Raw genomic sequence first — 15,055 nt, 5'->3', positions numbered from 1 at the left:
CAATGTCTTCAACCTAGCATTCTCATCAGCAATAACAGTGGTGTCCTCAGCAAAGGGGTTAGTTACCACATCAATAGTTGAAGATATTGCAACAGCAGTAGCAGTGGAACATTCAGCAACAGAAGTAGCATTATCACGCTCGATGCATTTAAGACATGGTGGTTCAAATCCTTCCTGAGCGGAACTGATCTGTTCGGCGCGAAGTGACTCGTTTTCCTTTTGAAGATCTTCATGAGCAGCTCTCAATTTCTCAAGTTCTTGCTTCCTTTGAAGATAATCATAGGAAAGCTTTTCATGAGTTGTTGAGAGAGTATCAAGACGATCTTCAAGTTCCTGATACTTAACGTGAAGATTTTTTATGTCTTCAATTAAGGATTCAGATCGAGTCATTTCAGCACCCAACAGATCATCGCTTCTGTCTAACAGTTTTGGAATATGTTCCATAGCTTTCTTGGCACCGCGTGCCATGAAACAGTAGGTAGGAGTGGAGTCGTTCTTGTTATTTGCATCGGTGTCGGTGATGAAGTCATTGTCTTCAGTGTTGAAGATGGACTTCGCGACGTATGCTGTAGCCAGACTCGCAATGCCAGAATCAGACTCCTCCTCAGACTCCACCTCTGCCTCCTCAGAAGCGGACTCCTCCTCTGAATCCATTTCCTTGCCAACAAACGCACGTGACTTGCCAGATGAGCTCTTCTTGTGTGATGAAGACTTTGAGGAAGACTTGGAAGAAGACTTTGAGTATTTCTTCTTCTTTTTGTCATCAGAATCATATTCCTTGCTCTTCTTCTTCCTTCTGTTCTCATTGTCCCACTGTGGACACTCAAAGATGAAGTGTCCAGTTTTCTTGCACTTGTGACATGTTTTCTTCTTGTAGTCATGAGCAGAAGCTTCATCATTCCTTGAGCTTGATCGTGAAGATTTTCTGAAGCCTTTCTTCTTGGTGAATTTTTGGAAATTCTTCACTAGCATTGCAAGTTCCCTTCCAATGTCTTCAGGATCATCAGAACTGCTGTCAGATTCTTCTTCAGATGAGGAAACAGCTTTTGCCTTCAAGGCATGAGTTCGCCCATAGTTTGGACCGTAGATATCTCTTTTCTTAGAAAGATGAAACTCATGTGTGTTGAGCCTCTCAAGTATGTCAGACGGATCGAGTGTCTTGAAATCAGGACGTTCTTGAATCATCAGGGCTAGGATGTCAAACGAACTATCAAGTGATCTCAGCAGCGTCTTGACGACTTCATGTTTGGTGATTTCAGTGGCGCCGAGGGCTTGAAGCTCATTTGTGATGTCAGTGAGCCGGTCAAATGTGTGCTGGACATTCTCATTGTCATTTCGCTTGAAGCGGTTGAAGAGGTTGCGAAGAACACTGATTCTCTGATCTCTCTGGGTTGAGATGCCTTCATTGACCTTGGAGAGCCAGTCCCAGACCAGCTTGGATGTCTTCAAGGCACTCACACAGCCATACTGTCCTTTTGTCAGATGACCACAGATGATATTTTTGGCAGTAGAGTCCAGTTGAGTGAACTTTTTGACATCAGCAATAGTGACACCTTCTCCAGCCTTGGGAACGCCGTTCTCGACGACATACCATAGGTCGACGTCAATGGCTTCAAGATGCATGCGCATCTTATTCTTCCAGTAGGGATATTCAGTTCCATCAAAGACGGGGCACGCAGCGGAGACTTTGATTATCCCTGCAGTCGACATAGCTAAAACTCCAGGTGGTTAAACCGAATCACACATAACAAGGGAGCACCTTGCTCTAATACCAATTGAAAGTGCGTTATATCGACTAGAGGGGGGGTGAATAGGCGATTTTTATGAAAGTCTTCAAAACATGGAAGTTATGAAGACAAATAGTAGAGATATGCCTATCACTATGCAGCGGAAGTTAGATTACACTAGGCAAGCCATGGTCAAGTATTCAATAGAGTGAAAGCACAATGACAAGTAGCTGCAGTGTAATAAGGATCAGGTAGGAAGAAGTTATGAAGCCAAACAAATCATACAGTTACGTTGTGAAGACAAAAGATATAGCAAGCATGCAATGGCTTCACAATGAGTAACAGTAAGTAAAAGGAAGTGAAGATGAAACCAGTGACTCGTTGAAGACAATGATGTGTTGGACCAGTTCCAGTTGCTGTGACAACTGTACGTCTGGTTGGAGCGGCTAGGTATTTAAACCTTAGGACACACAGTCCCGGACACCCAGTCCTGAACACGCAGCTCAGGACACCAAGTCCTCACCGTATTCTCCTTGAGCTAAGGTCACTTAGTCCTCGCCCAATCACTCTGGTAAGTCTTCAAGGTAGACTCCCAAACCTTCACAGACTTCGTTCACTGGCAATCCACAATGTCTCTTGGATGCTCTGAACGCGACGCCTAACCGTCTGGAGGATTCACAGTCCTCAAGTGTAATAAGTCTTCAGATCACACAGACAAGAAGACTTAAGTGATGCCCAATGTTCTCTGGCTCTGGGTGATTAGGGCTTTTCTCCTTGCTAGGAATTTTCTCTCAAAGGCTTCGAGGTGGGTTGCTCTCAAACGACAAAAACCGTGCACTGAAATCTGAGCAGCCAACCGTTTATGGTTGTAGGGGGTGGGCTATTTATAGCCACTTGGCAACCCGACCTGATTTGTCCGAAATGACCCTGGGTCACTAAGGAACTGACACGTGTCTCAACGGTCAGATTTCAAACTCTCATGGCAACTTTACTTGGGCTACAAGCAAAGCTGACTTGTCCGGCTTTGGACAAGATTTGCTCTCATTGTCTTCACTCGAAGACATAGGTTTTTAGTTTGGGCATCACTTCAGTCATTCTGACTGGTTCTCCTGGACCCCACTTAACAGTACGGTGGTTCCTATGACTCAACACAAAGGAAAAGAACTACGAAAAGATCTAAGTCTTCGAGCTCCATAGGCTTCATAATGTGTCTTCTTTTGTCATAGTCTTCAATGTGAATATCTTCATATACCACCTTTGACTTCAATGTCTTGATACATTTTAGGGGTCATCTCTGGTAGTAAAACCGAATCAATGAGGGACTTCTACCTGTGTTATCCTGCAATTCTCACAAACACATTAGTCCCTCAACTAGGTTTGTCGTCAATACTCCAAAACCAACTAGGGGTGGCACTAGATGCACTTATAGATCCAGACATATCTGTGGAGCTGATCGATGGGGTGTTTTACTAATTGAGCAATGATAATGCGTTGGTGGACATTACGACCGATTACCCTGGGCTACTTCCAGCCTCACAGGTGACTGAGACGAAGTCCCAGCACTTCAAAAAGTGATCCGTCCTTGCGTGTTTTTGATTTCCGTATAACAGCCATGTTTTGCAGGGGAGGCCCTCGAGGTAGAAGGCCGAGCCTGCGGCGACTGGCCAACAAGGGGCCGCGAGGCCAGGCAGGCTGAAAAGACCCGCAGTCCGGATTGAGACACCGCCGCAGCGGTACGGCGCGCCGTCTTTATTGCAAGACATTATTCTTAGAGGCATATTAACACCCATGCCTTCTTTTCAGGAAAAAGAGTGCTCGCCGGACTATACCCGGAGAGGCAACCAATCGCGCCTCCACAAGGCAGGCTCCAAGGCTGGATTCGGAGGCGGGAACGAATACGAGGCGTGCGCCGGGTGCTCCTCCGAAAGAGGATGCGGATAAACTGTCCGCCACCAATTCCGAGGTGGAAAGTGTCATGAACCACAGGCGTCGCCGGACTGTTCTTCGTGACGCTTGTTTCTCCCAAGAGGCATTGGATGCCTTCAACTCGGGAGACGCGCACCTCCGTGCCGCTCAAAATGGTCTAGCCAGAGCCACAGAGCAGTATGTAAAAGACATACGGGTGAGAAAATTTGGTGATTATATATATATATATATATATCAGTGGCCCCTAAGACTTGAAACAGTTAGGATAACTGATTTAAGAATCATTTGTTATGCAGGTTCTTACAGAAAAGAATACTCAACTGTCCCAGGAGCTGGAAGAGTGCAAAGCCCAACTTTAGGCCGCACTGGCCGCAGTAGGGGAGCCCAGAGAGACCCCCTCTGGTAACATATCCTTCGAATGATAAGTATCATATAGAATGCGGCGTATATGCAGATTTGACGATAAAATTGCAGATGGCGCTGGAGTAAATCCGGATAAGCAACAGCTCCTACGCCAGCTGAAGGCCGGTGAGAGCGTGCTTACGAGGGTGAGGCAGGAGAAGAATGATCTCCAAGATGCCAACACCAAGCTGGGCGTGGAACTACAAGATGTTCATGCCCAACTATCGGACTCTGTTAAGGAAAATCGGCGGCTTCGATGCGGCATATTTAGTAAGTGCTTGAACGAACTTTGAAAAAGAGTTCGGCGAGGAAGCTGGCTGACAGAGTTATGTTTGTAGGTATGCTAACAGGTCGTCCTGCCGAGGAGATGCCCGGTTCAATGGGTGACCTTCTTCCCGAGCTCTCAAGCTGCACGAACGAGTTCGGCAGGTGATGCAAGGCGTCGCCCAGGCCTTGTGGCCATCCGTCTCCATACCCGAAGGCCTTGGAGAGCTTGCAGAAAAGCTAAAGGGAGCGCGACGATGCTTCCGATTATGGAAGATATCGACCTGTCGTCAGGGCGCCAGGGAAGCCTGGGCAATGGTGAAGACACGGTACACGAAGGCTGACCCGAACCATATGGCCGAAGTTGGACCTGTGGGGCCCGATGGGAAGGAGATCCCTGTGAGCTTAGTGTATGGCCAAGTAGAATTGGCCGCAAAGTATTCCCAACACAACTGTAGACTAGACAGCCTATTGGATGGTATTGAAGAGGAATTCAACCAGTCAAATTGACTATGTAATTTTAAAGTGACATGTATAATGCCTTCTAGCCGGATTGTAGATCGTTTGTCGTGGCAGACCTTTTCGCTTCGACCTTGGGACCCGACGGTCCGGAGTGTATCCGAATACCCTCTTGGTTATGTAAGAACCGGGGCATGCGTGGAGACCAGGCGTAGGGGTCATTAGTGCTTTATCAGACAAGTGCCCAACTAGTTATGTTATATTACATGGGTAGTAAGAAACATCTTCGAGGGAGAATAGTTCCGTTAAGGGTTCCTTTCCCTGGGTAAGCATGCCCTAGAGTGCATGCCCGGACTGCGACAAGAAGCGCAGAAAAAGCATCTGGGGGCAGATATGGATAATAAATAAAAGTTATCTTTTGTTCACCGATCGAATATTCCCTTAAGAACGCTAGCTGTCGGCTTCACCCAGTCTGAGGTACACGTCCGGCTGACTCGGCGGTAACAATCACAGAGGTGCTCCCCTTATGCCCTAGCCGAATTAACGGGAACGTAGGGCATAAATACAAGAGCCAGGCAACCCCGCTTGGCCAAAACTTAAGTCATATCAATGCATATAATGGTGAAAAAAGGTACATGCGGAAGTATAACACATGTGTTGGGCGTGAGGCCCAGGTAAATAATTTAAGCTTCTGTGAAAGAAGCCCCTAGGTATGAAGACTGCGGCTAGCGCATCTGTAATGTATGAGTGAGGCACAAGGTGACCCTTGAAGGCCTAGAGAAATAAAAGAAAGAAAGGGAAACAAGACAGATGATGCATATGCAGAAAATGGACAAAGGGAGGGGACTAACATAAAGTCCGGTGCTAGGTGTAGAATCTTCGAAGCCTGGCTGCGTTCCATGGGTTTGGCTCGAGTCGACTAGTCGATGCAACCCACAGTCGGTACACTCCACCGGTCAGAACTTGGTCGATAATGAAGGGACCTTCCCATTTGGGCTCGAGCTTGTTCTTTTTCTTATCCGACAGCCGTAGAACTAGTTCACCAACGTTATAAGTTTTGGCCCGTACTTATCTGCTTTGGTATCTGCGAGCATGTTGCTGGTAAAATGCGGAACTGGCTTTGGCTACGTCGTGCTCTTCCTCCAAGGTGTCCAGACTGTCCTGCCGATCGAGCTCGGCTTATCTTTCTTCGTACATGCGCACTCGAGGTGAGTCATGAATTATGTCACAGGGCAGGACTGCCTCTGCGCCGTACACCATAAAAAACGGTGTATATCCGGTACTACGATTCAGCGTGGTCCGCAGCCCCCAGAGTACGGAGTCAAGCTCCTCTACCCAGTGCGTGTCAGACTCCGTTAAGGAGCGCACTAATCTGGGTTAATGCCACTCATTATAAGACCATTTGCTCGTTCGACTTGACCGTTGGTTTGTGGGTGATAGACTGAAGCATAATCGAGCTTGATGCCCATTTTGCTGCACCAGAGTTTTACCTCGTCGGCCGTGAAGTTCGTGCCATTATCAGTGATGATGCTGTGGGGGACACCATAACGGTGTACAACCCCGGATATGAAATCTATCACCGGTCCGGATTCAGCTGTTTTAACCGGTTTAGCCTCTATCCATTTGGTGAATTTATCCACCATGACCAATAAGTATTTTTTCTTGTGGGTTCCCCCTTTAAGGGGTCCAACCATGTCAAGCCCCCAGACCGTGAAGGGCCATGTAATGGGGATTATCTGGAGGGCGGTGGGTGGCATGTGGCTTTGATTTGCAAAGAGCTGGCAACCGGCGCAACGTTGGACCAGGTCCTGTGCATCTGCCCGGGCCGTTGGCCAATAGAATCCTGCATGGAAGGCCTTGCTTACAAGAGCCCGGGCTGCGGCGTGATGACCGCCGAGTCCGGCGTGAATTTCTACCAAAAGGTTCCACCCTTCCTCTCCGGAGATGCACCTTTGAAGGACTCCGGTAGCGCTTTTTTTGTACAATTCTCCCTCATGGACCCTGTAGGCCTTGGATCGCCGCACTATGCAGCGTGCCTCATTTTGGTCCTCCGGAAGTTCCTATCTAGTTAGGTAGGCCAGGAATGGTTCTATCCACGGGGCAATAATGGCCATTATTTCGTGGGCTGAATGTGTTATTTCGGTGGCGTAGCCTCCGATTGTGTCTGAGAGTTCGATATCGGGTATTTTGGCCGGGTCCGGACTGTTGTTACCGGTGTCCCCTTCCCATGCTACGGATGGCTTGAAGAGCCTTTCCAGAAATATGTTGGGAGGGACCGCATCGCGTTTTGCACCGATGCAGGCGAGGATATCCGCCGCCTGATTGTTTTCCCGAGCCACATGGTGAAATTCGAGGCCCTCGAACCGAGCTGACATTTTTAGGACGGCATTGCGATAAGCTGCCATTTTCGGATCCTTGGCATCAAAATCTCCATTTATTTGGGATATCGCGAGGTTTGAATCCCTGCGCACCTCTAGGCGTTGAATGCCCATGGATACTGCCATCCGGAGACCATGTAGAAGGGCCTCATATTTGGCTGCGTTGTTGGAGTCCGTATACATTATCTGTAGTACGTATTGAATGGTATCTCCTGTTGGGGACGTCAAAACGACGCCAGCCCCCAGACTAGCCAACATTTTGGAGCCGTCGAAGTGCATGATCCAGTTTGAATATGTGCCGTACTCTTTAGGGAGTTCGGCTTCCGTCCACTCAGCGACGAAGTCAGCCAAAACTTGCGACTTAATAGCTCGCCGTGGCTTGTAGGTTATGTCGAACGGGAGGATCTCAATGGCCCATTTGGCAATCCGGCCCGTCGCGTCGCGGTTGTTTATAATATCCTTAAGTGGTACTTCCAAGGCTACCGTTATCGAACACTCTTGAAAGTAGTGTCGCAGCTTCCGGGATGCCATAAATACCGCATACGCTATCTTTTGATAATGCGGGTACCGTGATTTGCATGGAGTAAGGACAGTGGACACATAGTAAACCGGCTTTTGAAGGGGGAATTTGTGTCCGTCCACTTCTCGCTCGACGACGAGCACTGCGCTTACTACTTGATGAGTTGCGGCAATGTATAATAGCATTGGTTCGCCAATGTTTGGCGCGGCCAGGACTGGGTTTGTTTCCAATATGGCTTTTATTTCGTTGAGTCTGGCCATGGCGGCATCTGTCCACTCGAAATGTTCGGTGCGCCGGAGGAGGCGATAAAGGGGTAATGCCTTTTCTCCCAAGCGGGAGATAAAGCGGCTTAGAGCCGCCACGCATCCAGTCAATTTTTGTATTTGTTTGAGGTCTGTTGGGGTAGTCAACTGTGACAACGCTCGGATTTTGGCTGGATTAGCTTCAATACCTCTACTGGAGACAATGAATCCCAGGAGCTTTTCGGCTGGTACACCGAAAACACATTTTTCCAGATTGAGCTTGATGTCATATGTTCGGAGGTTGTCGAATGTGAGCCTCAAGTCGTCTACTAGAGTTTCGACATGCTTGGTTTTAACGACCACGTCATCCACGTATGCCTCCACTGTTTTGCCGATCTGGTTTGCCAGACATGTCTGAATCATGCGCTGATATGTTGCGCCGGCGTTTTTGAGCCTGAAGGGCATTGTGTTGAAGCAGAATGGGCCGTATGGTGTGATGAATGCCGTTGCGGCTTGGTCTGGCTCTGCCATTTTAATTTGATGGTAGCCGGAGTATGCGTCGAGGAAACACAATGAATCGTGTCCTGTGGTAGCATCGATGATTTGATCGATGCGGGGGAGGGGGAAGGGATCCTTTGGGCAGGCCTTGTTAAGGTCCTTAAAATCGACGCACAAGCGCCAGGATTTGTCCTTCTTTGGTACCATCACCAGGTTTGCTAGCCAGTCCGGATGTTTTATGTCTCTGATGAATCCGGCCTCCAATAGCTTGGCTAGTTCCTCTCCCATGGCTTGTCTCTTAGGTTCGGAGAAACATCGAAGAGCCTGCTTGACTGGCTTGAATCCTTTTAGGATATTTAAGCTGTGCTCAGCCAGCCTGCGTGGGATTCCTGGCATGTCTGAAGGGTGCCAGGCAAAAATGTCCCAGTTCTCGCGTAGGAACTCTCACAGTGCGGCGTCGACATCAGGGTTTAATTGTGCCCCGATGGAAGCTGTTTTTGTAGGGTCCGTTGGATGGACTTGGAATTTGACTATTTCGTCCGCCGGTTTAAAGGAGGTGGACTTGGATCTTTTATCGAGTATCACGTCGTCCCTGTTCACCGTGGAGCGCAGCGCAGTTAGTTCCTCGGCCGCTAGGGCTTCAGATAGTGCCTCAAGGGCCAATGCAGTTGTCTTATTTTCGGCGCAGAGTGTTATGTCCGGATCACTAGCAAGAGTGATGATTCCGTTGGGCCCGGGCATTTTGAGCTTCATGTACCCGTAATGGGGTATGGCTTGGAAGATTGTAAACGCCTCTCGCCCTAATAGAGTGTGGTATCCGCTGCTGAACGGGGCCACTTGGAATGTAATTTCTTCAGACCTGTAATTATCCGGCGTGCCGAATACCACGTCTAGTGTGATTTTCCCAGCACAGTGTGCTTCCCGACTGGGGATGATTCCTCTAAAGGTTGTGCTACTTTGCTCAATGCGGCTCCAGTCTATTTCCATCTTTTGAAGAGTTTCCTCATAGATGAGGTTTGATCCGCTACCGCCGTCCATGAGTACCTTGGTGAGTCAAAAGCCGTCCACGATTGGACTGAGGACCAGTGCGGCTGGTGCTCGGGCTGTTCGGAATTTAGGTTCGTCACTGGCATTGAAGGTAATAGCCGTGTCACTCCAAGGATTTATTTCTGCTATGTGGCAGATTTTGGCCATGCCGCGGAGTGTTCACTTGCGTCTATTATTTGACGTGAAGGTCTCAAAGACCGTTAACACCGTATTGTTGTCCACGGGATGGTGCTCTATGGTATTTGGGAGGAGTAGATCCTCACCACTTTTGGCCACCTGCCGGAGTATCCAACATGCTCTAAGGCTATGCGTTGGTATTGCATCCGCTGTACTATGAATTTTGCAGGGTCCGTTGAGCCATCCCTCCAGTACGGTTCCTTGCCCCGTAGAGGGCTTTTGCTTTTTGGTAGTTAACCCAGGTGTATTGTGATAATGCACTCTTTTATTTCGGACTGGGTTTGTATTCAGGGACGGATTATCCCAAAATTTTATTTCGGTTTTCCACGCGCTTTCCATCGCACAGTACTTTCGTACTATGGACGCCAAGTCGGCAAAGCATGTAATTTCGCGGCAACTTATGGCGTTGAGGATTCCCTTGTCCGTGCAATTATTGCAGAAGAATGAAATTGTGTCTTCCTCGCTGCAGTCCTTTATCCTGTTCATGACCAGGAGGAATCTGGCCCAGTAATGGTGTACTGTTTCTTCGGGCTCTTGCCTAATTTGGGATAGATCGCGTATGTTTGGGTGGGTGGGTGGAATTGAATTCGAATCCTCACCCAATCTGAGACTCAGGGGCCAAGGAGTTTCCGAACTCGGAAGTTTGGATTATTGGATGTTTTCCGATAAATCTAGCCCGCTGCCTGATTCTAGGTTTAGGCCTTGAGTGACGTCCTCCCCTCCGCGGGTATCCGGCTTGGAGGGATCGGGAATCTGGACATAGCTAGTCCTTAAGATAGATGAAGGGTTGCCGTATTGTTCCTCCACCACTGCAACGTGATGGGTGACCTGGGGAGAGTTGATCTCTCTCAGATCGGGTTTAAGCCCAATCTGATCGTAGTCTGTAGCGACTCCCACGGCGGCGATGCGATCCAAGAGCTCGTTCAGGGAAGAGATCTCCATTGGACCTAACCGCTCGGCGAGTTCCAAGTTGACGTGAAGATTGCTTTCGATGACCCGAGAAGTCATCGTCGCCGCAGCGGCCGAACAGGCGGTCATAAGAAAACCACCTAGCCGAAGAGTTTGGCCGATAGCCAAAGCTCCCTCAGCAACAGTGTCGTCTTTAAAGACGGGATGAGACATCCTTCCTGGTGGCGACAGCACAACGGAACTCTCAATGAAAGCACCAATGTCGGTGTAAAAACCGGCAGATCTCGGGTAGGGGGTCCCAAACTGTGCGTCTAGGCTGGATGGTAACAGGAGGCAGGGGACACGATGTTTTACCCAGGTTCGGGCCCTCTTGATGGAGGTAAAACCCTACATCCTGCTTGATTAATATTGATGATATGGGTAGTACAAGAGTAGATCTACCACGAGATCAGAGAGGCTAAACCCTAGAAGCTAGCCTATGGTATGATTATATGTTGTGATTGTTGTCCTACAGACTAAAACCCTTCGGTTTATATAGACACCGGAGAGGGTTAATGTTACACAAGGTCGGTTACAAAAGAGGAGATATTCATATCCGTATTGCCTAGCTTGCCTTCCACGCCAAGTAGAGTCCCATCCGGACACGAGACGAAGTCTTCAATCTTGTATCTTCATAGTCTAACAGTCCGGCCAATGGATATAGTCCAGCTATCCGGAGACCCCCTAATCCAGGACTCCCTCACACAAGCTTTTCAGAAAATGGATACTCTGTTTAAGACTGCTCTCTTGAGTGTTCTTGGTGAGAACATAGTTGATGCTTATGCGCCAATTGATAATGGAAAAGATATGTGGGATGCACTTGAGGCCAAGTTTGGGGTCTCGGATGCCGCCACTGAGCTGTACATCATGGAGAAATTCTATGATTATAGGATGACTGAAGAGCGCACCGTGGTTGAGCAGGCTCATGAAATACAGTCATTTGCTAGAGAACTTGAGCACTTCAACTGCATGCTACCGGACAAGTTTGTTGCCGGGGGTATCATCACTAAGTTTCCTCCTTCGTGGAGGAACTTTGCTACCTTACTGAAGCATAAGAGACAGGAGTTTTCCGTTCCGGATCTCATTGTTACTCTTGATGTGGAAGAAAAGGCGAGAGCAAAGGACACACGTGCTCGAGGTATTGAGGGAGGATCTAGTGCCAATCTGGTACAGAAGAAGAACTTCCAGCCCCACAAGTTCAAGCATAAGGGCAAGTTTGATGGTAAAGCAAAGTTTGATGGGAAGAACAAGACTGTGCAACACACGAACTTCAAGAAGAAGAATTACAAGAAGAAAGGTGTTTGTCATGTGTGTGGGGATCCTGATCATTGGGCTCCTAGTTTCCCTAATCGCTATGACAAGCGTCATCCTGGGAAAGGCGACAAGACCGCTAATGTTGTCATTGGAGACACTGACATGAAGGATGCTGGGTATGGTATATTTCCCACTATTCTTTCAGTATGTCATTCTCCTGATTGGTTGATTTACACGGGTGCTAATGTGCATGTATGCGGTGATATTTCCATGTTTTCGTCTTATCAGACCACATGGACTTCAACCGTGCTGATGGGCAACGGTTCAAGTGCTTCTGTTCGTGGTGTTGGCACGGTCGATCTGAAGTTTACTTCTGGGAAGACCGTGCGGCTGTAGAACGTGCATTATGTCCCTTCCATAAATAAAAATCTTGTTAGCGGATCTCTTCTGTGTAGAGATGGCTATAAGCTTGTCTTTGAGTCGAATAAATTTGTAATATCCAAGTATGGAACCTTTGTTGGTAAAGGCTATGAGTCAGGAGGCCTGTTTCGTTTATCCTTATCAGACGTTTGCAATAAAGTTGTTAATCATGTTTGCAACAATAGTGAATCAAGTGTGTGGCATTCACGTCTTTGTCATGTTAACTTTGGTTGCATGTCGCGACTAGCAAAGTTGAACTTAATCCCTAGTTTCACCACTGTCAAGGGATCTAAGTGTCAAGTGTGTGTGCAAGCTAAGCAACCTCGTAAGTCTCACAAGACTGCGGAAATGAGAAATCTTGCACCACTAGAGCTCATACATTCAGATCTATGTGAAATGAATGGTGTTTTGACAAAAGGTGGAAAGAAATATTTCATGACGTTAATTGATGACTCCACTAGATACTGCCGTGTATATCTTCTGAAATCTAAGGATGAGGCTTTGAACTTCTTCAAGATCTATAAAGCTGAAGTGGAAAACTAACTTGATCGAAAAACCAAGAGGCTTAGGTCCGACCGTGGTGGAGAGTATTTTTCCAATGAATTTGATGCTTTTTGTGCGGAACATGGTATAATCCATGAGAGGACGCCTCCCTACTCACCTCAGTCAAATGGGGTGGCCGAAAGAAAGAACCGAACTCTAACTGATGTGGTTAACGCCATGTTAGACACATCGGGTCTCTCTAAGGCATGGTGGGGGGAGGCGATATTAACAACATGTCATGTCCTAAACCGAGTCCCCACAAAGAATAAAGAGATAACTCCATTCGAGGAATGGGAGAAGAAAAGATTAAAACTCTCTTATCTACGAACCTGGGGTTGTTTGGCGAAAGTCAATGTTCCAATTCCAAAGAAGCGGAAGCTTGGACCAAAGACTGTGGATTGTGTTTTCCTGGGATATGCTTTTCATAGCATTGGCTATAGATTCTTGGTTGTAAAATTTGAGGTACCTGACATGCATGTCGGTACGATCATGGAGTCGAATGATGCGACTTTCTTCGAAGATATCTTTCCCATGAAGGATATGGCTACCTCATCTAATCAGGAGATGCCTAGTTCATCGAATCAGGAACCAGCGATAATTACTGAACCTGCCATTTCGATGGAACACTTTGAAAGTCGTGTGGAGGAAAACAATGAAGTTCCTACTAGGAGCAAGAGACAGAGGACTGCAAAGTCCTTTGGTGATGATTTTCTTGTGTATCTCATAGATGACTCTCCCCGTTCTATTTCAGAGGCCTATGCATCTGAAGATGCTGACTACTGGAAGGAAGCAGTTCGTAGCGAGGTGGATTCCATCTTGGCGAATGAAACTTGGGAGATAACTGATCGTCCTTATGGGTGCAAACCTATAGGATGCAAATGGGTATTCAAGAAGAAGCTTAGGCCTGATGGTACTATTGAAAAGTATAAGGCTCGGCTCGTGGCTAAGGGTTATACCCAAAAGGAAGGTGAAGACTTCTTTGATACTTACGCACTTGTGGCTCGACTGACCACTATTTGAGTTCTACTTTCACTAGCTGCCTCACATGGTCTTCTCGTTCATCAAATGGATGTTAAGACTTCTTTCCTAAATGGAGAGTTGGACGAGGAAATTTATATGGAACAACCAGATGGGTTTGTAATAGATGGTCATGAAGGGAAAGTGTGCAAGTTGCAGAAGTCTTTGTGTGGAGTCAAGCAAGCACCCAAACCGTGGCATGAGAAATTCGAAAGAACTTTAATAGTTGCAGGCTTTGTTGTGAACGAAGCTGACAAATGTGTGTACTATCGCCATGGTGGGGGCGAGGAAGTTATGCTTTGCTTGTATGTTGATGACATACTGATTTTCGGAACAAATCTGAATGTTATTAAGGAGGTCAAGGATTTCCTATCTCGCTGTTTTGAGATGAAGGATTTAGGAGTGGCTAATGTCATTCTGAACATCAAGTTGTTGAGAGATGATGATGGTGGGATTACATTGATTCAATCTCACTATGTGGAAAAGGTCTTGAGTCGCTTTGGCTATAGTGACTGCAAGCCCTCTCCAACACCATACACTAGTGTAGAACCGGGCAATAGCACCGGTTCGCAAGGCCCTTTAGTGCCGGTTTGGTAACCGGTGCTAAAGTGTAGGCACTAAAGGCCCCCCTATAGTACCAGTTCAGCATGAACCGGTGCTAAAGGGCAACCACGTGGCACGAGCCAGCTTCGGGGGCAGGGAGCCCTTTAGTACCGGTTGGTGTCACCAACTGGTATTAAAAGATTGGGGGGGGGTTGGGTTTTTATGATTTATTTTTCATTTAATTTTGTGTTTTCCATTTAATTCTTTTCCGTTTGCTGGTATTTTACGATACTACATATTGTACACGTTATGCATATTATATATAAATAGAATTTCTAGTAGAACCGATCATAATATATATATATATATATATATATATATATATATATATATATATATATATATATACATCGAATGTCTTACAACCACCATTAATTAATTCACACATATATACACACATGTATATATATATATATATATATATATATATATATATATATATATATATATATATATATAATTTCTCCTAATTGGTGCCTTCGGAGCCAGTCGCATTAGCCTAATTGGTTCCTTCGGAGCACGATAACAATTGGAAGTGGTTCATGGGGGCGGTAGCAGGTAATAGTATTCTCCTTTGGGATCTATGACCTGGTCGAGCAAAAATCCCGCTATTTCTCTTGAATTGCTTGT

The sequence above is a fragment of the Triticum aestivum genome, chromosome 2A (genome assembly GCF_018294505.1).
Source record: "Triticum aestivum cultivar Chinese Spring chromosome 2A, IWGSC CS RefSeq v2.1, whole genome shotgun sequence".
NCBI classification, from domain to species: domain Eukaryota; kingdom Viridiplantae; phylum Streptophyta; class Magnoliopsida; order Poales; family Poaceae; genus Triticum; species Triticum aestivum.
The sequence above is the reverse complement of the archived record's forward strand: the minus strand, read 5'-3'. Positions refer to the sequence as shown.